At 40.2% G+C, this 23,272-nt stretch overlaps 1 long non-coding RNA gene across 4 annotated transcripts in view; it reads left to right on the forward strand.

The window, feature by feature from the left end:
- Positions 1 to 21,999, forward strand: part of LOC115494460 (uncharacterized) — a 55,276-nt gene extending 33,277 nt beyond the window's left edge. For 2 of the 4 annotated variants that reach the window (XR_012055220.1, XR_012055218.1), the window contains 3 exons: positions 1,664 to 1,805; positions 2,425 to 2,546; positions 16,185 to 21,999. This is a non-coding gene — a long non-coding RNA (uncharacterized lncRNA). The remainder of the gene's footprint in view (positions 1 to 1,663; positions 1,806 to 2,424; positions 2,547 to 16,184) is intronic. The other 2 variants (XR_012055219.1, XR_012055221.1) reach the window with 2 other exon arrangements.
- The last annotated feature ends 1,273 nt before the right edge of the window (positions 22,000 to 23,272 follow it).

Raw genomic sequence — 23,272 nt, forward strand, 5'->3', positions numbered from 1 at the left:
TTTACACGGATTTTTCCCACAGGGGTGATTTTCAGTAGTAGCACCTTGTTGGGCGGAGGTTCCTCTGAGTTCTTTAGGGAGATTTATTAGTGATGTACAAGCCCATCAACTGTTTTGCAGTGACATTACTTGTATCTACAGCCACGTGGAATCAAAGAGTTTTGTTTGCAGCCTTGGATTGCAAATAATTCTTCAATTTCTAGCATCTTCAGAAGCCAAGGATTTCTAGGATTATTTGGATAAGAGATAAAAAAAAAAATCCAAAAACCAAAAAACAACTCTCAAATCAGCCATAAATTGAAAGTGGGACCTAGTGGTCATTTAGAAGTGATTCTTGAATATTTGTGGTAACGAGCACTAAATTGTCTCAGTAAAATATTTTTTCCTCTTATGCTAATTTACTTACTCAGTTTTAAAGCAGTAAGAATATAAACCCATGAGAAGTTACTATAACAACACAATAGCTACAGTAGCATCTTGTTAAAATAATAATTTTAACAGTGGGCCTAGTGGTGAACACAAACACAAGGACTCCTTATTTTATTGGAAGAATATTTTTGCAAAGAGCCCTGCATTATTTGGAGCGTGTTAACTCTGTTCCAGATGTTTTACATCCCACCTGATAATCATAAGTTGTGACATGAAAGAAGTCTAGAAATAACTGCAGCTCTGACTCGTTTTTGTTGATCTCATGAAGGTGTGTGCTCAAGTCAGCCACACGTGATCATATTGCCTGTGAGAGCAAGGGAGCAGAAGTAAATGCCTCAATTAATCATTGTAGAAAAAATTCCAGATCTGTAAGCATTCTGCCTGAGTGAGGAACTGAGGATTAAACCTCAGGAGCAGCCAATGCTTTAAACATTTCCATGAAAAGGTCATCTCCAAGCCAGTATTGCTTATCCTGGCTTTTGTATTCCCTGTCAGTCACAAAGGGGGAACACACACATGCTGGAAGAAGGTAATTGTTGCAGATTAAAGCCTCATGTGAAATGAAAGGGCCATCAAAATTCTTTATAGTTGCTTGGCATGAGTTCTGATAATGCAGAGTTCTCTTTTATTATTATTTTAAAATGCAGCCTTCTAGCACAGACTAAACAAAAGTCCCCCAAGACAATAGGAGTAGCCTGTGAGCAGAGTGTGGAACTGCTGTGCACAGCTGGAGCTGGCAGGTGAAACACAGGCACACAAGTGCTTGTTCAAATAGGAAGATTTAGATTTCTTTTACTTTCCCCCTGCCCCCATGTAACTCCATCTCGTATTTTAGTTGCAGATAATTTTTTTTTGTTCTGCCATATTTTAGATCTATCTACCAGCCTTTATTTTACAGAGAAATATATTTTTCTTTTGTTGGGAGAATAAAAAACGCCAAATTCCCTGGTGCAGCATGGCTGCTCATCATGGAAAATTAAAAAATAATAGTAATTAAACTGATTTCTTATGAAACTCACATGCAACAACTACTTTTGACACATTATATGTGATAACAGTGTCAAGATATTTATAAAAGACACTTTGATAATTTGATTCAGGGTTGTGCTTGAATAAGTTACACACCAAGGAGGAATACAGGACATTTTCTTGCAGTCATTAGACATTGTGCAGCTTTTTTTCTTGTTCTGTTTATGTTTTGCACAGGTTGACCCCTCTGTGCTCCCTCTTTCAGGTTCTGTTGTTCCTGACTGAAGTCAATGAGTGCTCTTAGTGCACACAAAAAATTGCAACTCAGTGAGGCTTCCACCCACTCCCTGACAGTCCTCAAGGAAATGTCAGCAGCCACTGATGAGAAGAGGCCTCCTAACTTAGAGGTGATTATTTTTGCTTTGATGCTTTTTAGTGCCTTTGTTGGTATATTCTGATCAGCATGATCCCAAAATAAAACTAATTCAGGCTGACAGATGCTATCACACATTCAGTGTGAATGGAGTTCACTGAGACTTTGCAGTTTTAAGTTACCTAATACTGAAAAGCCACTGCTAAAACATTATCAGCAACTACTTTAAGTGATTAAAAGCCAAAATATTATGCTTAAGCATGTAAATGCAAGATTAAAAAGCTCAACAAAGCTTTGAAATAAAATATCAATAATAAAAAATCTTTAAAAGGATTTTTAAAGAAATAGCAAAAATGTCAACTGGACTAAAGTTTTCTGCTTAAATTTATGCCAAAATAATTCAAATTTTTGTCATTTCCCTTTTTTTATGATCAAACTGTGGAATTTCCTATTTTGTTTCTGTTTTGCTACTGCAACTAAAGCAGTCAACAGCCAAAGTCATTGTAGAAAACCAAACTTTCAGTAAAATTTGAACAAATGTATGCCCTCCCCATGTTTGCAGCTTCTGTTCTCTGACTAATTTTGTTTTGTGCTGATTTATACTGTCCAGAGTCTGCATGTTCAATCATCTTCATGTTTCTTCTTGTCCACAGTGAGCCCTGTTTCCCTTTGCAGTGCCTGTTTCAGTGGGAAATGTGTATTTTTAATTATCTGCTGTCCTTATTTGAAGAGATGTGTCCCTGCACTGTATAAATGTACTCCTGCTTGTTCCTTGGTGAGTACCCATGCACAGCAATGTTATTAAAGTTGTAATTTGCTCTGTCCAAACATTTGCAGCTATCACTGCTACATCTGTAACAGAAATTCCTTGGTAAGAACACTTGAAACTAGTCCAGAGTTGCTTTAATTTTTGAATTGTGCCTGTGCACAGATTAGTTTCAGATTTTAAAGAAGAACTTTTTCTGTAGATATTGAGAGTCACTTTTCCTGACACTTTTCCATAGCTGTTGCCTTCATCAGTGGGATGTAAGAACAGAGTATGATGATGATAACAATAATAATAACAACAATAACTTATTTATTCTTCCTTAAAATATAGTTTTTCTGTTTGTTTTCAAGAGGTTATTCAAAAGATAAGAAGAGCATCCAGAGAAAATATGTTTGTTAGTAATATAGTTTAAATATGGGTGTTTGCCTACCAGTCTGAAAACATCAGCTGGGTGGAGGAAGCCTTGAAATGGTTTTGGTTCATTACAGACTTTAGGCTCCTTCATAATTCAGAGCCTCACAGAGCTGATCCAAAGCCCTTAAATCCCTGGGATCCCTTCCCATGGCCTTGGTATATTTTGGAGAAATTGCCATCCACAGTGTTCTCCCTTCCTGAGCAAGGGCAGATCTGGCAGCATGTTTGGGATCACTCTGGAGATACCCATTACACAAACTTCCTTTGTCTGGGGCTGCTTCGCCAGCAGGATCATTTATCCCAGTTTTAGGGGAGCTATGAAGCTTTTTGTGGGAATCAGACCTCTCCTTCTTACATAACACCAAGGTTTTGTAAGAAGAATTGTAAAAAGCTGGTTAAAAAACACAACAAAAAAGTCCATCCCAGGTTCTGGTTGTACCTGCTTGCTTGGAAGGTGTTGCACTGGATTGTTGGGGCCTTATCAATTCCTTGTTAACAGCCTTAAGCACTTAGTGCTGAGGATTCCAAGTATTTTTCTTGTAGTGCTATTTTTAAATACAAAAAAGCCTCTCTGCTAGGTAGCAAAAGGAATTTAAGCTTCTACTGGATGTGTTAGAAGAAGAAAACCTACCTTAAGCCACTGGTTGCTGCCTGTATATTCATGCTTAGCAGGTTATTTCAATACCATGCAAGTTAAATTCATATTCTATATTTGTTATTGATGAATTTGCAGTGATAATCGTGAGTTTTTGTGAAACTGGACTTGTAAGTTCTTGGGCTCATTTCTATCCATAGCTGGGTAGAATTGCAGATTATGCAAGCTTTTCTAGTTGCCAACAAAATGATGAATCAAGTTCACAGCACAAGTAGCCCATGAAGCAGAGCAGGATTTGCAGGAGAATGGTCTTGACAGCTGCAGGTTGGAGAGAATTTGTTTTTTTTAAGAAGAAGGTGCAAAACCTCTTTGAACTCCTGTGCCTGTAAATAAATCCCCACACCTCAGCAGGGATGCCTGGGAGAGTGAGGGCTGGGCAGGACTGGCATGCCTGGGGACAGGATGTGATTCCTCATATCTCAGTTGGGGTCTGCAAAGTCAAATAAGGGAATGGGAGATGGGGAGAAATGTTTGATACTCCAGGCATGCTGCCTGCCAACATAAAGCAGAGCTGCCCTGAAAAAGGATTTAGTAATTTTCCCTGATGGATTTGAGAATCCAGTGTTTTGCAGCACTGGAAACTGGAGTGGTTCATGCCTTAATCAGGATGTTTTGGGTGGAAAGTGTTCCCCCTGTACCCACTAAAGACATGCAATGGGAGTTTTTCTGTAATGACTCTAATGAGGCTAAGATTTGATTGCACATCATCTAATCCCACATTTCTGGGTTGATTCATGGCTCCATTTATTCCTCTTTGACCTTCAGGATCTTGGAGGAGGCAGATTTGGCTTTTTGCCATATTTGTCAGCATTAGTAAAAACAGCATCTCTAAAACTTATTGAATTCTGGGTAGTTCAACAGAATATTTTAAGCACAAGGAATCTGAAAAACACTGATATGCCTAAATAATTGTGTCTTTAAAAAAAAAAGTGTCATTTGAGGGCATTTTGGTGTAGTATTTAGCTTGAAAGATGCCACTAAGAACTTCTTAGTGCTTATTACATTTTGACGGAAAAAGACTGGGAAGACAGACTGCAATTCTGAAAATTATGGAAGCAATTGCATAATGAGGCTGTAAAATAGGCATTGTCTTAATTCCAAAATCTGCCTTTACATTTTTTGGCTTGCAGCATTATTGTACCTGATAGTAAAATAAAAGGAGTTGAGCTTAACTTGGGTTCGGTGCTTTATTGGGCTAGAATAGATGAGAGGCCTGTTCCTGAAATGTTGAAGCAAGAATGTGTTCGAGGTCTTTGAAAATAAAACTGTAGAGAGAGATGAGAAGCAAAAGATGTGTGAATGACTTACTATCACTGTTAATGCTTGGGAAAACTAATATTTTTCTTTCTAGTTGTCTTTAATAGCATTTATACTCCATTCCAAGGTACTGCTTTGTAATTTGAAAATGCCAATTTTGTTGTTTTATGGTAAGAATCTTTCACTCTTCAGTGACAAATAATTTCCCCTTTCCCAGCTTTCTTTTTTCAACCAGGAACCTCGTTTCTGTCTGTGAGCCTTTTGTAACCAATTCCAAAGCACCTTCAAAGCACACTCAAATCTTATCAGCACCGCAGCTCTTTGTAGGGCACCCCAGGACAGGACAAAAGATGCACATGCAGGAGTGCATAAGGTCATTTAATCAGTGTGTTGCCTTCTGAAGGGGTGGGTGACCCTCTGAGGGGTGGGCTGAGGTGTGAGTGCTTCACGGTGAGATTAAATTTCACTTTATAACTCCTTATGGATAGTGGATCTTTAACTGCCCCTCCTCTGCCTTGTCCTGTCCAAACCTCGTGTCTGCTTCTGCAGGGAACAAACCAGTTCCCCACTGCTCCTGCCATTGAACAGAAAAAACCAAGGGATATGTGGAAGTCCTGCAAAGCAGGCAAATCTTTAGGCTGACCTGGGCTGGGTTTTAAAAAGGTTCAACAGAATCAACCAACTGCCACCTTAATATGTTGAATTCAATAACACAAAAAAATATGAGTGCCTAGAAAATTAAAAGCTGATCTCCACTTAGCTGCTATGTGTTCAGCATCAGGCAAGAAAGGAAAAAGAATCCAAATGAAACAGTAGCATATTGCTCATCCAGAAAATTTTTGACTAGAAACGCCACAAGCTGACTTTTTGAATCATCACACCAAGTACAGGGCTATGTCTGCATATAAGGCTCTGTCTGGGCCAAACTCCAAATTTCAGTAATCTCTATGTTAAATTGAGTGGTGTTTGTTCTTCCACATATTGATCTTGTGCTGCCTTTAAATTACAGAATTTTTACTATATCTTTATTTTTATAATATTTATAAATATTTTATTTAATATTATAAATACTAAATATAATATTATTTTATATAGTATTTATAATATTTATTTCTATTTATAATTTTTACTGTATTTTTAACTGTATCTTTAACTGGGAATTCTGTGACAGCAATAAATGGGTGAAAGTGGGACATTTGAGGACAACCTACAATTAAAGAGGCACAGACACCTTCTGACCCTCTTCAGGAAGCTGTCTTGTCGGGAACAATTTGGCTTTTTGAAACATTTTTCTAGTACTTGTAGGCTGAAAGGGATTTTAGTTGCCATATCTGGAAAACACTGGGATGAAAATTACCCTGGAAAGTCCTTCTAAGACCTTTGCAAGTAAAGTTTTCCTTTGTTATATCATCAAAAAATGCTGTGTAAGAGAATGTTTGCACCTGCTGTGTCTCCCATAACTATCCTGAGCTCAGCACTGGATTTTGTGTTCCTATTTTTAAAAGCCATTTTGCTAAATAGGTGCAGAGAATGTTCCCTCTGGAAGGGGAGGGGAACAGCAGTGCAGCATTAGGGGAGCGCCCTGAACTTGGCATGCCTTGTATCAGCTGAGAGTGTGAAAGGAGGCAGATAAGAGAGCTGAATAAATTAGCATGGCTCTTGTGTGCACCGTGCTGACTTGCAACTCCCAATGTCAGTGAAGAAAAACTCTAGCGTGAATAACCTAAGGGAGGGCTGGAATCCTCTCTGAAGGAATTTATCTTACCTACTGCTTAAGATGGATCAGATAATCCTAAGGAAAATGTCTTGCTTGGCTTGCAAGCGTTGGAATAAGTGTCTGAAGAAAGAGATGGCAAAGTAGGGATATTGCAACCAGACATGTGCCTGCTGCTTGCCAGCTCTGGAGGCCCTTTATAGGAGCCAGCAGCCTTGCCTGGAAAAAGAGCCAAGGAGTTATTGCAGCTTTCAGGAAGGCAGGGAAAACAAAGAGAAGGGAAAGCCACACAGAGCTCTTGTTTGGATAAACTATGTATGATTAGGCTGAGTGTGTTTGGGGAAAGAAGTGGGGAAAAGAAAAGTTACAGCTTAGTGATTCCTCCCCCCTCCCAGTCTTTTTTAAATACATGATCAGCAGCAATTCACTGCGGGCTTGTCTGTGCTTAAACTTGCCTGCTTTAATTAAAGTGATCACTTAAATCAATGTTAATACCTGAATGTGTGCAAGGATTCAGTACTTTGTATGAGTTTTGTATGCCTCTTAAACTACAGAGTGGATTTAACCAGTTTGATGAATATTCCCAAGTGTATTTGGAGAGTCTAAATTACCAGCAACCAGTTTTCCCATTCTTTCACTTTGTGTGTGTGTAAATGTTCTGTTTTGGGAAGTGTGTTGTGTTAACAGTTCATTTGGGATTATTCATGAGATTAATCTTGAAACTCTGTAAGTAATAGGAAGTCTTTCTGTGTCTTGATCTTTGAGTCTTGTCTTGATTAATGTTGATTTCTGGGAACTGGGCAAAGATACTGGGCTGGAATTCCAGGGAAAAGGAATTGCTTGCTTACTTTTGTCTGACATTTTGTAGTCTGTGTGCTTATGAAGGATCTAGAATTCGTCATTGATTTCTCCTCCAACATGAGACTGGCAAGACTGTATCTTGATGCTTGGCAAAATGCTGATCATGATGTCAGAGCATGGACCCACCACATTTATATATGTATTGAAAAATTGAAGTGGCAGCTACATTAAATGAAGTGGCTTTTAAGGGAGAAAAGAAATAATGAATCTAAATAAATGATACAGAACTCCTCTAAAAGGATCATAAAAATATAAGAGGGTAGAAGCGTGAGCTGTTTCAGTGGTGTAATTTAAGAGTGAGAATCCATACGAGATGAAATATTGAGGGAAAGCAGGAAACTTGGAGTTGCAATGAATATTATCAGGTGAGACAAAATGTGGAGAACGTGAAAAAGTTCTCACTACTTGTATTTATAATAACGTGGGGGAGTTTTATGCCTGTTTGTACTGACACACATTCATGCACCCAGTGTTAACTAACAGAAGTACATAAAAGTATGGTTCAGCTGCAGGGTGGCAGATACACAGCAATAGATTAGGAAAAAATGAGCAGTGGTAGGAAGTTCTGGGTGGTACGAGTGGAATAATTCCAATGTGGAGGTGAGAAATATCATCTCCTCTATTAATTTGACTGGAAGCTGTTACTTACTTTTGTTTGTTGTACATTTAATAAGAATTTCAGGAGGGAAATTCAGGAGGAAGGCAGCTGTGAAAACTATTTTGTTTTTTAATATTAACTAACCTAAGTTGTAGCCTGGATTAGTCTGCCACCGCCATCAAAAATTATCATTTTTCTTATGAGTAAAGAAAATCCCCAGTGGAGCTGCAAACCACAAGAGAGGTCTCATCCGGTGAAAAAAGCTTTGGAAAGCTTTACTTACGTGTCTAACTTCGACAAGAGGTAACTCGAACATGCAGGACTGGGAGCAGACCTCAGCCTAGATCGTGGAATGCACAAAGCAGCTGTTTTGCCTATAAATAAACCAAGAGCCTCTTCCCGAGTGAGGCTTTTTTCACAGATATGCCATGGAAATGAACTGCCACTCTGTTGGTTTTAAAGTATGCGGTAGTGGCAGGATTCACATTCTGGTGTGTGAAAGTCACGCTGGCGTCAGGTTTCAGCCTTATCACGGTGCGGTGAAACCGCTTGTGCTGCAAGAGTTAAATCCGTCAGCATTTCTCTTCCTAATCCCCCCGAGTGCCGCAGGTTTCTATCTTAGGTAGAAAGCAAAACTGCTGCACAATCTCCATGCACCACTGTTATTTTGTTTCCATCTCTTTGTAAATGCCTCCATATTTTTGATAATTTAACAGAGATTTTTACTGGGGGACGGCGGCGGTGGAATACCTGTTTTATCTCCTGGGCTGGTTGGCTTTTTTTGTTTTGTTTTGTTTTGTTTTGTTTTGTTTTGTTTTCCCCTTCGGTTTGTGGTTTGTTTTTTGTTTTGTGTGGCTTTTTTCTTCTCATTTTTTTCATGTGAATGCCGGGAGAAGCAGCAGTAGGAATCGCACGGATCTTGAGGGCTGGCCCAGTGCCTGGGGACAGCGTCTCAGTGACGCGGGTGGTTCTGGTGTCACTCGCTGTCACCAGGAACTCAGGTTCTCGCACCTATTTAATGGCTGTATATCACCATTTGGTGACCCCCAGAGCAGAAGCGTTACCCTCACCCTGTTCGCCTGTTCCGGGCAGGTCTCAGCCCCCACCCGCTGTACGGTGCAGGTGCAAAACCAGCAGCGTTCCCCATGTCGGAATGAGGCGGCAGCTCCGCATGGAAACAGGCGGGCCAAGAGGAGGGGCAGCAGGCTCCGATGGAGCTCGGTGCCGCCGGGGAGGGCCCAGCCCGGCGCTCCCGCTCCTGCGGGCGGGGCGGCTCCAGCGCCGGGACAGCGGCGGCTGCTGCCGCCCAGGGACGGGCAGCCCTGGCAGCCCTGGCGGCCGAGCTCCCGCTCCTTTCCAGGGCTGGCTCGGGGCCACGGCTGCAGCTTGTGTCAGCGCATCTCCCGAGTGCTCGGCTGGGAGGGAGGGGAGAACCCCGAGCGTTCTGTCCCTTTCCTGAGTGGCAGCTGCACGCCAAGGACAGCACAGCGCCTTTTAAAGGAGCTCTTACCCGGTTTTGGGCACAAGGCACAGCTCTTCCTCAGAGGAGAGGTACACCTTCACCCTCTCTCCCTCTCTTCACCCCTCTTCTCAACAGGATAGCAAATTCCAAAAATAAAAGGAAAACCAAATGTTTTAGTTCTGTTTAATAGGTCTTGGCATTCTTGTATTTCCTTTGTGGCTTCTGAGATCTTGCACTCACTTGGAGGAAAGTTTGAGGGGTTGGAAGTAGGTGATCTTTGAGGTCCCTTCCAACCCATAGCATTTTATGATTATGTTTCTGTGATTTGTCTATCCAAATCGGTAATTCAGTTCTTCCTACTCAGCCTTAAAAAAACCAACCAAACAAAAAATCCACAGCTGATGTTTTTCTCAATTAAAAAACCCCAAACAACAACCAAACAAAAATAAAAACAACCCTACAAACTACACTAAAATAAATACTTTAACCATAGTGGCTGTTCACACAGGCAGTTCTAGCCAGGTATTAGTTCTAAATTTTATATTAACTCAAAGGAAGTTCTTTAAGCTTTTCTTCTCAGTTTAGCAACTCAGATCTCAGAATGCAGCTTACATGCTGACAGCCTGTCTTCAGAGGAGTGATTTGTTAATAGAATATTCAGTCTGTTATTTCTCTGACAAAAGAACCTCCCCTTCTCTGACACAACCTCTTGTGTCAGAGGTGTTAATGTTAATGACAGTACTTTCCTGATCACAATTCTGCATTGGCTAAAAGGGTCTTTCAAATAAGCCTGATCTCCCTCCAATAAGGAGAGGATGAAATGGGCCAAATTTCTGCCAGCACGTTTTGCTGTGGGAAAGCAGATTTCTTCATGTTCTGTGTCCAGCCAGGCCCCTCTCCAGGCCAGGTTTGATGGGGCTGGCAGCTGTGGCTTTTCTTGTTGGCCAGGGAGAGGATATTGGATGTTCTCCCTGCTGGTCCCTGCGCAGAGTGTGCACAGGGAAACAGGCAGGGCCCACGATGGGGGCTCAGGGGAGAAAGGATGCTCTGTTGATAAGGTAATGGGGTCTGCAGCCTCAGGGAAACTTGCCAAAACCTTTCTCTATTAAGTGCAGGGATTATCCAAAAATCAATAATAAAGGTGGTCACCAGGGGAAGGGAAAATACATCTTCAAGGGAAGTCAAATTCTGCAAATGCTCCATGAGAGTAATCATAGCAGGATTTAGGGTGATTGTGAGGCAAATCAGATTGAGGAAAGTTGTTTTAAAAGAGACACTTAGCTAGCAATAAGGACCATATGTTCTTTCTTATCTCTACAGAAATGGCCATCTTTTTTAGCAGATTGACCTGTTTGAGTAGCTGCCACAGTCTTGATTTTTAGCATCTACAAACATACTTGTAGTGGAAATAATAAATTGCCCTAAATGAATATGTTCCATCAGTTTTTGTGGCTTTAGCCTTGTTTCACCTCTACCAGATTGTGAAGTGTGTAATTTTAATCTGCAACATGCAGGAATATTGGGATGAATTTCCTGAAGTCAGTGGATCTCTCTCCTTTTATGTCAGGAGTGATTGTGGCTCATCTGTTGCTCTGTGTTCTTCTTCCCAGGTGGGCTGGAGTGATGGTTTCTTCTCCTTTTTTAAACACCAATTTGGTTTGTCTGTGTTTTGACACTTTATCCTTCCAGAAAAGCAGTGATTGCTCTGAACACTGAAATCATACTTTGGCTGCAGTGCTGCTGCAATCAGGAGTATCAGCTATTGAAGGGAGCTCCTTTATTGTGTCATTATCTCTGCCTTTATAACTGGGTCTGGGTAGGACTTCAGAAACACTGACTTTTGTTTCATTTCTAGGGGCAGGATTTGTACTCAAGTTACTTCGTTGTAGTGTCCAGGAGCATCAGCCTTCAGGCTGCCACATGTTCAGATTCATTTCACCATGAAAAATAGAAGAAATACCTCTACCTCCTCATAACTGGTGACCTGTCAGGCATTTTTGTGGCCTTTTAAAATGTGTGCTTCCATACAATCAGTGGGAGTTTATAGAAAGTAAAGCTTGGTGTTTTGGGAGACATTTACATGCTGTTAAAAAACCTGTCAATTCATCTCAGAAGGGGTAAGGAATTGTGGTTTATGTTATTTTGTCATGACTTTGTTCTGGCAACTGTATCAAATCCAAATAAATTAGCAGCCAGCAGTGTGAAGAGCAGCTGCTACCATCCAGCTCTTAGTGTTCCCAGACCTGTGCCATTAGGACTCCTGCTTTCCTTTGCCTTTCCTCCCTCTCTCCAGTGTTCATTTCAAAGGTTATTAAACGAAATCAATTTCAGCCTTCCTTTAGCCTAATGCTTTCCAGTTTTTCTCTTCCCTGGCTCATATGTCTCATCCTACAGGGATATTCTTGTCTCCATTTTAACCAGCTCCTCATTTGAAGTGCTTTCCTGAAGTCCAGACTGATGAGAAAAGTGATTTTTCTAAATATAAGTGATAAAATAAATCTAATCAAAGGCACATGCCTGGTTAGCTGAGAACTGGCCTTTTACAAATTAGTGTTATATTATATTGGATTAAGATTCAATACTCATTTAGCTGGGATGCTAACCTACATTTTTGTTCTGGTTTTGTTGAGGATGCAAATTTCAGAGAGTTAGGAATTTTTATTCAAGGAAATTCCAAGCTTTATACTTCTGACATTAGAAATTCTTTATATTATATTATAAATATTAGGTGTATTAATTTCCTTCTTAATTGTGGAATTGTACCTTGTGTATCCTTAATTTAATTTATTCAGATTCCTTAATTTCACATAGGCCTAAATTACACTTGGATCTTGGCAGCCGGACAGAAAATTCCTGGTACAATTTTAACACCTCAGTGTCTGGCAGAGGATATTGCTGGCCCAAAGGATGTATTTTTGTTTGTTTGCTCAAAGCCATCAGGAGACCTGCGGGTAAGGTGTAAATCTGGGTTTTGCCATTTCCCTAATAGCAGCTGTTTTAACAAAGCATTAAAGCATTGATTAAGAGGTATTGTTTCTATTGAGAGCGACTGTTCTTAATTACTTTTCTTTTTCCCTGGGGGAATTAGTCACACTGTAGTATTTTTCTGAAGTAGAAGGTAAAAACACTGATAAAATCAGTTTGGAATAAAGGCTAGGTCATTATTTAACTATGTGATAGTGTGCCTATAAGGCTTGTGTTTCATAAGAATGTAACTTTTACTGCCCTAACCACCTAGATTACAAACTCTTAGGAACTATTTTTGCACTGCAATTCCAAGCACAGATTTGTGCTCAGTGGTCATGAGGTTCTTCTGCTCTGTAGTGTGACTAATCCTGGTGATTTTATCATATGCAAACCTCTTCCATACAGCAATGAGAATTTGGATTAAGGCTCCAGAACCATTTCACTTGGCATCTTTTCTGGACAGAAGTGAGCAGGAGCCCATCTGGCTCAGGATGCTGTCAGGAGCAGTCCCATGGAAATACAAGAGCATTTGGGACCTCCTAATTGAGGAAGCAGAACTTGGTTCTTGGATAATGATCCAATTGATGATCCTGACAAAACACTCTTCTTTATTGAAGTGCTCCATTCCTTGGGCTACCTAAAGCTTTTCTAGGAAGTGCTGTAGAAATAATGAGATCACTTCTACCTCTCCATATACTTCAGCATTCTCAGCTCCAGGTGGTTTTCCCAGTGTCCTAATCCTGGCATTTCTGATGTAACCATTACTGCTGACATCGGGGTGTTTTTCATGTGAGACAACCCCTGGAAAGAATGTGAAAAGAGTGCAAGTGTCTTGCTCTGTATTCCCTGAAATGATGTTGAACAGTCATTGTCAGTATCAAAACTTACATCTCTCAATTTTTTTAGCTCCCCTTCTTTTTGTCACTTCTTCTGAGTGTAAAGGTGTGTCAGTAAAGTGAGATGGACCAAAAATCAAACTATGGAGACCTTCCTATTTCAATGTAGTGCTTGTCAGGCATAATGTTTTGGTCTTTTTCCATGTTCCTGGCAATGTTTTTATGGCAAATTGTGAAAACTCATAGATTTGTGATGGACAGGTAGCTTTTCCAGGTGAGTTCACCCAATTCCTAACTGAAACTTATTCATGAAGAAAGTCTTACTGACTTCACCAATAGAAAATCACCTCTGTGGAGAGTATAAATTATGGTTCCATGAGACTTATTGGATTTTGTTGTTATTGTTCTGATGAAAACCTGTATTGATCTGCTGCTATTTCTGTTTTAACTGAAGAAAAACTGTGCACTTTATTCTCAGAAATATCCAAGAGATAAAAAAAAAAAAAAGAGATTACTTGGAAATTCAAATGAAAGAAAGGTAATAAAGCCAAAGTTTTTGCCATTATATTAATTGTAATTGAATGGTGGCTGGTGAATCTGTCTTTAGTTCTTCCTAGAAATAGGAAGCAGGGGTATGTGCTGACATGCAGCTTGAGTTGCATCTGAAGAGTGAAATTCTGTTCATTTCAAACTGCTCTTCCTGACTTTAACTGGTGCAAAATGAGATTTTTAAAGGCTCTGTAACACCAAAGTAATTTTGATGCTGTTTGTTACTCATGAGGAGCAAGACTGCATAAAAATTCACCTTCATTCTGCTGGTGCTTATTAATTTGATTTTGTTTTGCTTCTGGGGCCCATGTTCATCTCTTACAAAAATCCTAGTGTTTCCTTCATCTTCTTCTCAAAAATTAAGAGTTATATTTACTTTTCTGCTTTTATACTTACTATCTGTTGATATATAAAAGAGAAAAAAATTCATTGCTTCTTCTGTTATTCTCTGAATGCTTCTTAGAGAAACAGTTTTACTGCATAAGTGAAGAGCTGTAAGATTGTGTGTTTAGAAGTTTAACTTTTGATAGTATTAGAGAGAGAGTAAGCTGGAAAAAAAAACCCAAATTAGTTACCCACTTCAAAAATCCCACTTTTCAATTATTTTGGAGCTGAGGTGAAGGGTTAAGAGAATATAGTATTAATGGTATGGATTATATTTGCTAAGTATCTTTTACTTTTTTATATATAGTTTCAGAGAATTAAACATGGCAGCTTGCCAACATTTTCACTTCTTGATGACATCAGTGGTAACATTATTTATTTGACCTGCTGAGAAGACTGATTACTTGGAATAATACCACTGAGTTGTCTCATGCTGTGAATCCCATCTTAATAAAATATCTGTTCAAGGAATAGGTGAAGTCAAAGTTAGATATTCCTTCTTGGAATGTTTGTGAGCTTTTATATCCTTAAGAAAATATTTTCTCCATCACACCAAGTCAGTCTTTCTGCACAGCTGGTGCCCGCTTTGGACTTCTCAAAAAGAGAATAACAAGTAAACAGCATAAAGTTTAAGCATTTTTATCCCCACTGTGTCTTCCTCTTTACCACTGTGCTGTGCCTATTCCCGGTCTTTCCCTGCACCACCTTGAGGTGTGGCAGTCAGGAGAGGGGCAGCTGTCAGTGCCACAGGCCCAGGGATGCTCTGTCCATGTTTCAAGGGATTTACTTCAGAATAGCCCTTTAGTCCTTGGGACCAGCTTCCCCCTTGTGGTTGGGAGGCATCTCTTGGTGGGCTTGATCCTAAAGAAGTCCAGTTTGCATTTTTCCAGAGTACTCTGCATGTGCAAGGCTATCTGCCCAGAAATCTCAGTGAATCTTGGGAATGTGGATGGATATTATTTCTACTTTAGGACGGAGAAGCAGAAAGTCACTGTCCTGCCACCCCACAGTGGGTCAGAAAGAGAAACCTGAATCCTGTTTTCCTGCTCAATGGATTCTGAGTAGTCACTCTATCCACCATCTTAAACTTTGTATACCAGCCCCCTGCTCATTATAGAGGAAATGCCTAGCTCTTTTCCATGTCTCCTCTTTTCCCCATAACTGTTAGACCCATTCTTGAGAAGGAAACAGCAAAAGAACAGAATATTTAAAATCCTAAAACACTCTAGATGTCTGGCAGTGAGACAATATCAATTATACATGTAACTGTGTGTTCAGAAACTCAATAAAACTCTGCCATTTCTCAATGATCCAGAAGAACAGCCTGTTCTGTAAAAGGCATTTTCTAACTATAGGCAGGTATCAATTCCTTTATTGACTGGATTGATTCCTACCTCTGCTAATGCATCTGCTGTCCTAATAAGGTGACTCTGACCTGTAACTTTACTTTTTGGTGGAAGGGGTGAAAAAAGTGGTGTTTTTTCCCCAGTGCTGTCAGTGTACAGCCACTGCTCATCAGTGCTTTGAAACATCAATTGTGAGAACAACTGATTGTCCCCGAAGTCTCCTCACTTCTGGTCACTTAAGCAGCACACTACTCTATTCTAATTTCTTCCATCATACAAATACATGGAAAGAATGAAAGCAGCCAATCTTGGACACTTTCTGATGTTATTTTTGTCTCTGACCACAAATTTAATTTGTTCAGAAGCTGATGAGCTTTATGCCTTTGTGGGGATCCCCACACTGGAATGAACTCCAGGCTCCCCTTGCCTGGGAAGAATTTGCCAGAACTCTGATGTGATTAAACAGCTGGGAGAAACTCCAGTGCAGGTGAATTCCATTCTTTGGAATTCCTTAAGGGAGTTGTTGGAGTGAGTGTGAAGTTAGTTTTGGGTTTATAAAACATGGTTTAATTATTTTTTTTTAAATTTTAAATGATTCCAGAGGTTTGAAGATGCCCGTAAATCATCCCAGCAGGAGCACCAAGCATCATAGTCTTAAGAGCATTCTCTTGGCCAGATTATTCCCCTACAGCTCTGGGGAAGAGTGAAATTGGGAAGGAATCCTAATGGAGAGACCAGAAGTGAAGAGCTGCAGTCTCCAGCAGCCTCAGCTGAGAGGTAGAGAGCCCTGAGCATGAAACTTTGCTGCAGATGTGGAGAAAGATGAATCTGTTCCATCTCCCACACAGCTGGAGAAGGGTGAGTGCTGTGGCTGCCAGCATCTTGCTGCCTCAGAATGGAATCAGCAGTGCACTTGGGCAGACCCAGGGATGGGGAAACGCAGATGGGATTTCATTAACATTAATGGACTGGCTGAGGAAGAGCTCTGCATGCTGACAAGATAATGTACAGCTTTAATATAGCAAATTTCTACTGCTGGTGGGGACTCTGCTGTTTTCCTTGTGGAACATGCCCAGCTATAACATTTATTTTCACTGTTTAAAATGAGTCCTGAGGAAGATGTGGGTGAGATGCTGTTCCCTGTTTCTGTCAAAGCACCCACTTCTCTGACAAGGACCAGACTTCCCACCTCACTTTTTCAAATGGTTGTTCAGACTCCTGAGGCTGAGCAGAAAACATTTAGTCTGTTTTTCAAATGAACATTTATCAGGTGGTGTCTTTCCCCCTTCCCAGGGCAGAGTATTAATTAAATTGGAGGACACAAGAGCCTGTCTGGAAGGGATTCTGGATGGAGAGGAGGTGCAAACCCAGAGGAACAACATGAAATGCAGCCAGATGTTCTTCTAAAATGGAAGAGTTAAAAATCCAAGCTCAAAGAAAAGGAAAAAAGGAGAAATCTTTATTCTAGAAAATGAGAAGCTGCTTATCAGAGGAAATGTGGATGTGTGATGCCAGGATGGGGCAGTTTGCTCTCCAGTTCCTGTGCTTCCTCTGAGGTGGTTTGACTTTTGAAATATATAAAAGGTGACTTGTTGTTTGTTTCTTGTACTGGAAAAGATGGAACGGGGAAAGAGGGCAGATTTTGCACCACTAATGTGCAAATATGCAAATAATGTGCAAATAGAGGCATTCCCTTACTGTCTGTTGATATTGATAACAGCCTGAAATGACTTTTTAGCTTTTGACTGGGAAAAATAACAGGAATAATCAAAGGATCTTATTAGTTAGAAAAGAAGCAAGCAGCCTCAACATGAATTTTGTGTTTGCTGTGTTGTGAAGAGAAACAACACTATATTGGTGGTGGCAGTGAAGATAAATTCTGGGGATGTAGATAAGATATCCTAATGCTTCCATGTTCTCCAGGGATGTCAGTTAGCAGGTAATAAGTCTGATCTGGGGCTAAGGGGAATGGATAGATAAAAAAATCCAGTCTAACAGGTCAGATCCTGAGAACTGAGTTGTACTTCCTGCAAAGTCAATGGTAGGGATCTTCCTGGGAATAAATGCTTGGAAATGTGCTGTTAAGTGCTTTTCTGTCACACATCCCTCTTTTCTGAAGCTGGGATCCAGGCCCGATCAGCAGTTGGCCACTGAACACCTGCCCCAGTACAAAATGGCCAAGTTTATCCAGAGAGCTGAGATGCTGCAACAAGTCACCCTCACTTTCCTGACCTGCAGTTTCCAATGCTCTGGAGCACTGGGATATGGTTGGAATTGTGCTCTAGGAAAATGTTACCCCTGGAACAGCTCTGTTAATCTCTAGCAAGTCACTTGAAACCTGCAGTGCTGGCCCAGGCATTCAGTGCAAACAAAGCACAAGCTGCTGTAGCACATTTGTGTCAGGGTTTCCTGATTCCAAGTGCAGTCAGATACAGCCTAAAATGAACCATTGTTGTAACAATGACAAGAGAGGCTGGGGTGAAAATCATGTTATTTCCTTTGGAAAGAAAAGAGTTCTATTTTTAACTATTTTCCCCTTAATCTTACTATTTTGTTCTACCAGTGTTTATAGCAGAGAGTACAATACTTCTTGTTGTGATTGTTCTTTGTGTGACTGGGATATAAGTAGATGTTCTGCAGCAAATTGTCCGGGATACAGAGTCCAAAGAGATTATGCTGCAGGAAGTTCTAAAAAAAACCCCAAACCCTTACACAATCCCCCACTCACTCCCTCCAAAAAGCCATAACCCAAACAAATAAAAACCCTGAAAGACTGTCATAGTTCCAAAATAGCCACCAAAAATATGTGCTAGGCTTAAAACAGAAGTCTGGGGGAAATGATTGTCAGATCCCTGGGTGCATTTGAGAACTGATTTATGTACATGAAACAGAAAAAAAAGAAAAACACACTTGGGCTGTGCTTGTGTGTTCTCACTGAGATAAATGAACAGCTCCTCTCATTCTTTGCTTCCCCATCTTTATTAGCAGTCATCTGATCTTCCCTCCCCTTCTGCATCCACTAATTCTCACCAAAACGGCTGGAAAGAACTTCTGTTCTTTCTGGAGTGTTTTCCTGAGATTATTTCTACTACTTCAGCAAGCTCAGTAGAGTTACTGGATGCTTAGAAGGACTTTTTGGTCTGGACTTTAGAAACCTTGGACCCTGTTCAACAGCCAGGAGAGAGGAGAGGGACTGCTCCCTGTCACCTGAAACAAACTTAGTTCATTTCAAACAGTTCTTTGAGAGCAGACATTGGTAAAGTATAAAAAAATTCACAGGTACTTTACCAAGTACATTCTTCTGCCTCAGCCCTTTGTTCTCATTTATGTATCCACAGCCATCAATGCACAAATTACAAATAATTTATCAGGCTATGATATTTTCCATTGTTTTGCAGGACGCTGCCTGAAGGAAACAGCAGAGCTGGAGGCTGGTGTTGAGTGGGTGATGTATGAAAGGAGACTGTGGCAGTGAGTTAGGATGGAGCATAAGTCACAAATAAAAGGGAAGCAGATTTTCAGCAGCTCTGTGCCATTGTTTAGACTATGTGTTTTACTGAGGCTCTGATAAATCTAATATTTAAAGAAAAATCCCCAAATCCAACCCCATAGTAGAAACTACCTGGTTACTGCAAGATGATCTGTGTAAGTGGACAAATTGGGATGTGCAGCTTCTTTGGATAATTTTGTACTCTGCTCTGAGAAACCTCCAGGCATCTCATCTACAGACTTGGCTCTTTTATCCTAATATTTATCCCTTCCAGAATGTCTTTTGCCTGAGGAGTTCAAAGCTTTTTGCAGACTTTGTAGAGCTTTCTTTGTCAAGATACAAGACTTGTGAGAACGTGATGGAAAGCAGGGACAGTGCTGGAAGGTCCTGGATGTTCCCCCCTTGGTTTCCCTGCCCCTTCAGCTGCCAGCAGAAGCAGGGAATGGAAATTCTTTGGGATGTGGCAACTCTGACTCAAAAAGAGTACTATTCCACAGAACCATCTTCGAGGGTGAATTTTATTTTCATTTAGTGTTAAATCGAGTGCAGTCACAGGTTACCAGTGCAGAGTTCAACTGGGTGCCCTCAAATAGGATTTTGGGATTTTCCACATTTTGTCGCTGCTGGCTCTGTATGAGGGTGGTAAAGCAGAGAGCTGAGCTGGTTGTGGTGCTGCCTGTGAGGTGTCTGAGAGAGAACTGACTGTTGCATAAACCTGAACAGCTTTTTCCTAGTTACCTTTTACACAAAGTTGAATATTACCCAGGAGTTGTGTGGCTGGTTGGCAACCGAGGGCTTTTTCTGGGTAACAGTGAGCTGCCTTTCAGTGGGAAAGGGAGGAGAGGGAGCTGTGGGAACAAGAGGGGCTGTGTGCCAGTTCTCAGGGTCAGGAACAAGCTGGAGCAGGCAAACAGGTACCCAGTGAGCTCCTGGAGCAGAGTTCAACTCAGCCTCAGCTCACTAGGCCTGAATTAAATCAGCATTAACAGAGCACCAGGAGAATGAAGGCTTCACCCAGGGATAAACTGAGTCTGCTTAACATGCAAGGGATACAGGAACTCTCACTGCCCTGGGAAGTCTCATCGTTCTGCTGTATCACAGATTTTATGAACCCATTCGTAGGTGTGTGTTCGGAGTGGATATTTTGCATGAGCAGCCCCAGATGAACTGCAGCACTTTGGGCTGGAATTCTGCTGAGTAATGTTTGCAGCTGCAGTTTTGGTTAGAAGACTCAGAGTTCAAAACCCCAAACTGGTCCTTTTTGAGTGCTGTTGCCTCACACGCAGCTGTTTGTGGGGCTGATCTGAGAGCTCATTGCTGGAGTAGCTGGGATGGTGCCCTTGGCAATTCCAGTACCTTGGGGATGAAGGTGTTACAGGATGGAGCTCCCCAGAGCAGAGCTTAAAGAATGACACACACCAAAAGCTGATTTTTTGATTGTTTGCTTTTACTACTTATTGCAAACATACTCTGTGTGTCTTTTACCCATCTTAGAAAAATGTGGGATGGCATGGGAGACACATTAAAAAGTACAGCAAGTTAACCTGAGAACAAGGTACACCTACAAATGTGGAAAGCTGTGTCTGAAATAATCTGAATAACGTGGTTTGTACCAGTTCATTATCCTGGCAACCAGAATTTCCAAGCTGTGTTGGTAGCCTGGTTGCTACAGTTAATCAGCAACCTGTCTAATCTCACTAACCTTCTTTTTGTAACCTGCCTAACTATTGTGTAATCTGCTTATGGCACTGAGCACTGACTATTAGTAAAGTTTGGAGCTGTGCAAGTGCAAATAATTTTGTTTTCAGTCTTGTTCACAGCTGGCTTCCATGGTGTTTGTGGTCATGAAATTAAACCTGATCTCATGGCATTAATGATGAGAAAACAAGAGTATTTCTGGCCTGTTGACATCTGCTTCCTCTGTGCCACAGCCCCTGAACCTGTGGGGGGATTGTCCCACTGGCTAATCCTGGGATGTAGTTCCGTGGGACAGGGATCATGGCTGGCCACAGCTGCTGGGGGAAATCCTGCTGGCCCTGTCACCTGCTGACCTTCACCCCCTCCCACCCTCTTCATGCCTTAGCCCTGGGACCCCTGACTTCTCTGCTCCAACTGACTGCTGGGATTTTAGTATCAGGAATTTTTCTGATGCTATTTGTAAATTCTTAGTTCATTCCTCAAATTCCTGGAATTCCTATTAAAGAAAGAAGTAATTTTGAGTTTTGCTGGAGTATGCGAAGGTTTTTGTGTGTGGGTTTGGTTTTTTTTTTTTTCCCTAAAGCCAAGTAATTACCAGAAAAGATGTAAAACTATAATTCCACTAAAGGATGAGGACAGATACCAAACTATTTTTAATTTTATCTCATTTTATGTACTTTATATTATTTCATCAGTTTAATGTTTGTAAGCCAACAGCTATCATATCTTGTAATAATGGACTAAACAGTATTCCTAGACAAATGTATTCTGTATGCAAAACTCATGTTTGACTTCAGCTTGTGGACAATGGGACAGACACACTGTCAGAAATAATTAATAATATATCTTGATCTTTAGAGTGCCTATAATCTGCCAAGCTCAGGCAAATGTTCTGCTTGCTGCCATTAGAGAAGCCTTGAAAATTCTACATGAGACCATAATTAATTCCAAAACAGGGATGGCTTTATATATTTTCTTCAAGAATTTGAATTCCTTTGTTATTCTCTTCATCTGGAGCTGCTGTAAAAGGTAATGATGTAATAATATTTTTTTCCTCAAAGACAAAAAGAGCATAACCTGCTTCGTGTTGTGATAACTATGAACAGGAGGGAATGGCTTCTAGAGGAAGCAACATTTTAAATACAAAAAGTGCTTCAAAAAGCACAATATCCCAAACTTCTGGCTTCTTATTTCAGAATAGAAATATAATTATTATATAGGAACACTATTCTTGCACTTCAAAATTATTTCATACTACAGTTCACATGCAAAGTTACCCCCTTCCTCCCATGTGGTATTTTAAATCCCTTTTTTCAGATACACCTTTCTCATTTTCTTTGCAAATTTTTGAACATGTTTCTACTTTTGTGCTGTGGCCATTAGTTATAATACTAAAGACAGAATATTCAATAATCTGTGAGAAACTTTCCTATTCCTTTCCCTCCTGCTAGGTGGCTTCCCTGAAAGCATAATTCATCAGCATTTTTCCTCTAATGACCTTTGTGCCTTAAAATGCTTCTATTACATCACCTTTGGATTTTGATTTTCATGTTGAAGTTATTGGGGTTTTTTTCTTTAAATATAGTTTTGGGTTTGGTTTTTTTTTCTTTTTTTTTTTTTTTCCCCAGTGCTCTCATCCTATTAGTTATTCTGGATTTTCTACATTTAAATCATCCTCCTTGGAAAAAAAAAAAAAAAAAAGAGGTCAAACCATGACCTGGTTTTTAGGCCAGACTATTTTTCATCTCCTGACTGGTGTACATGGCTCTTCTTTGTTTAAAATATTTTTTACTGCTTCATGAAGTTTCATTCACCCTGACCTGTCTGTCTCTGTTTCTATTCTGTCATCTCTGATTTTTCTTTGCTTTTCAATTCCTTATTGGAATGTTTATCCATTTGTTTGTAATGCAATTTCTGAACAGCTTTTTTGACTTAAATCTCATTATCCTCCCTGTCTAAAAACTCTGTTGCTCCAAGTGATTTCCATAAATGGTTCCTTTAATACTTCAAGGATTGTTTACCCATTCATGAGGATCTTTCTTTTCCTATAAAATTTTTTTTAAGATATTTTGCTAGCACTTTATGTCCTAGAAATGCTTCCTGGAAATCTTGGGAAACCCTAATCAATTTGATCTCCTTAGTCCACAATATTCTGTTTTTCTTTTCCAGAAATGCTAAAAAAAAAACCTGAGGCATAACCTCCAAAATCTGTCCCAACACTTCCTGGTTATATAATGTTTATCATGTTCATTAATTTTGTAATTATTAAAGTTTATATTTAAAATATTTAAAAATTCAGTGACAAACTCAATCTGAATTATACACAGATTCCCAACGCATTCTAAAACCTTAAAAAGCATTGGCTTTGCTACTTTCTCTATGTTCAGAGGAATTTTAGAGGTATTTTTAATCCCTATCTCAGTAGTTCAATAATTACATATTTGTTCTTTTAGAACACTTAGGTGAGTGCTGCCAAATCTTAGAAACAGATTTGACTTTTT

This window comes from Taeniopygia guttata, chromosome 3 (assembly GCF_048771995.1).
Source record: "Taeniopygia guttata chromosome 3, bTaeGut7.mat, whole genome shotgun sequence".
Lineage (NCBI taxonomy): Eukaryota > Metazoa > Chordata > Aves > Passeriformes > Estrildidae > Taeniopygia > Taeniopygia guttata.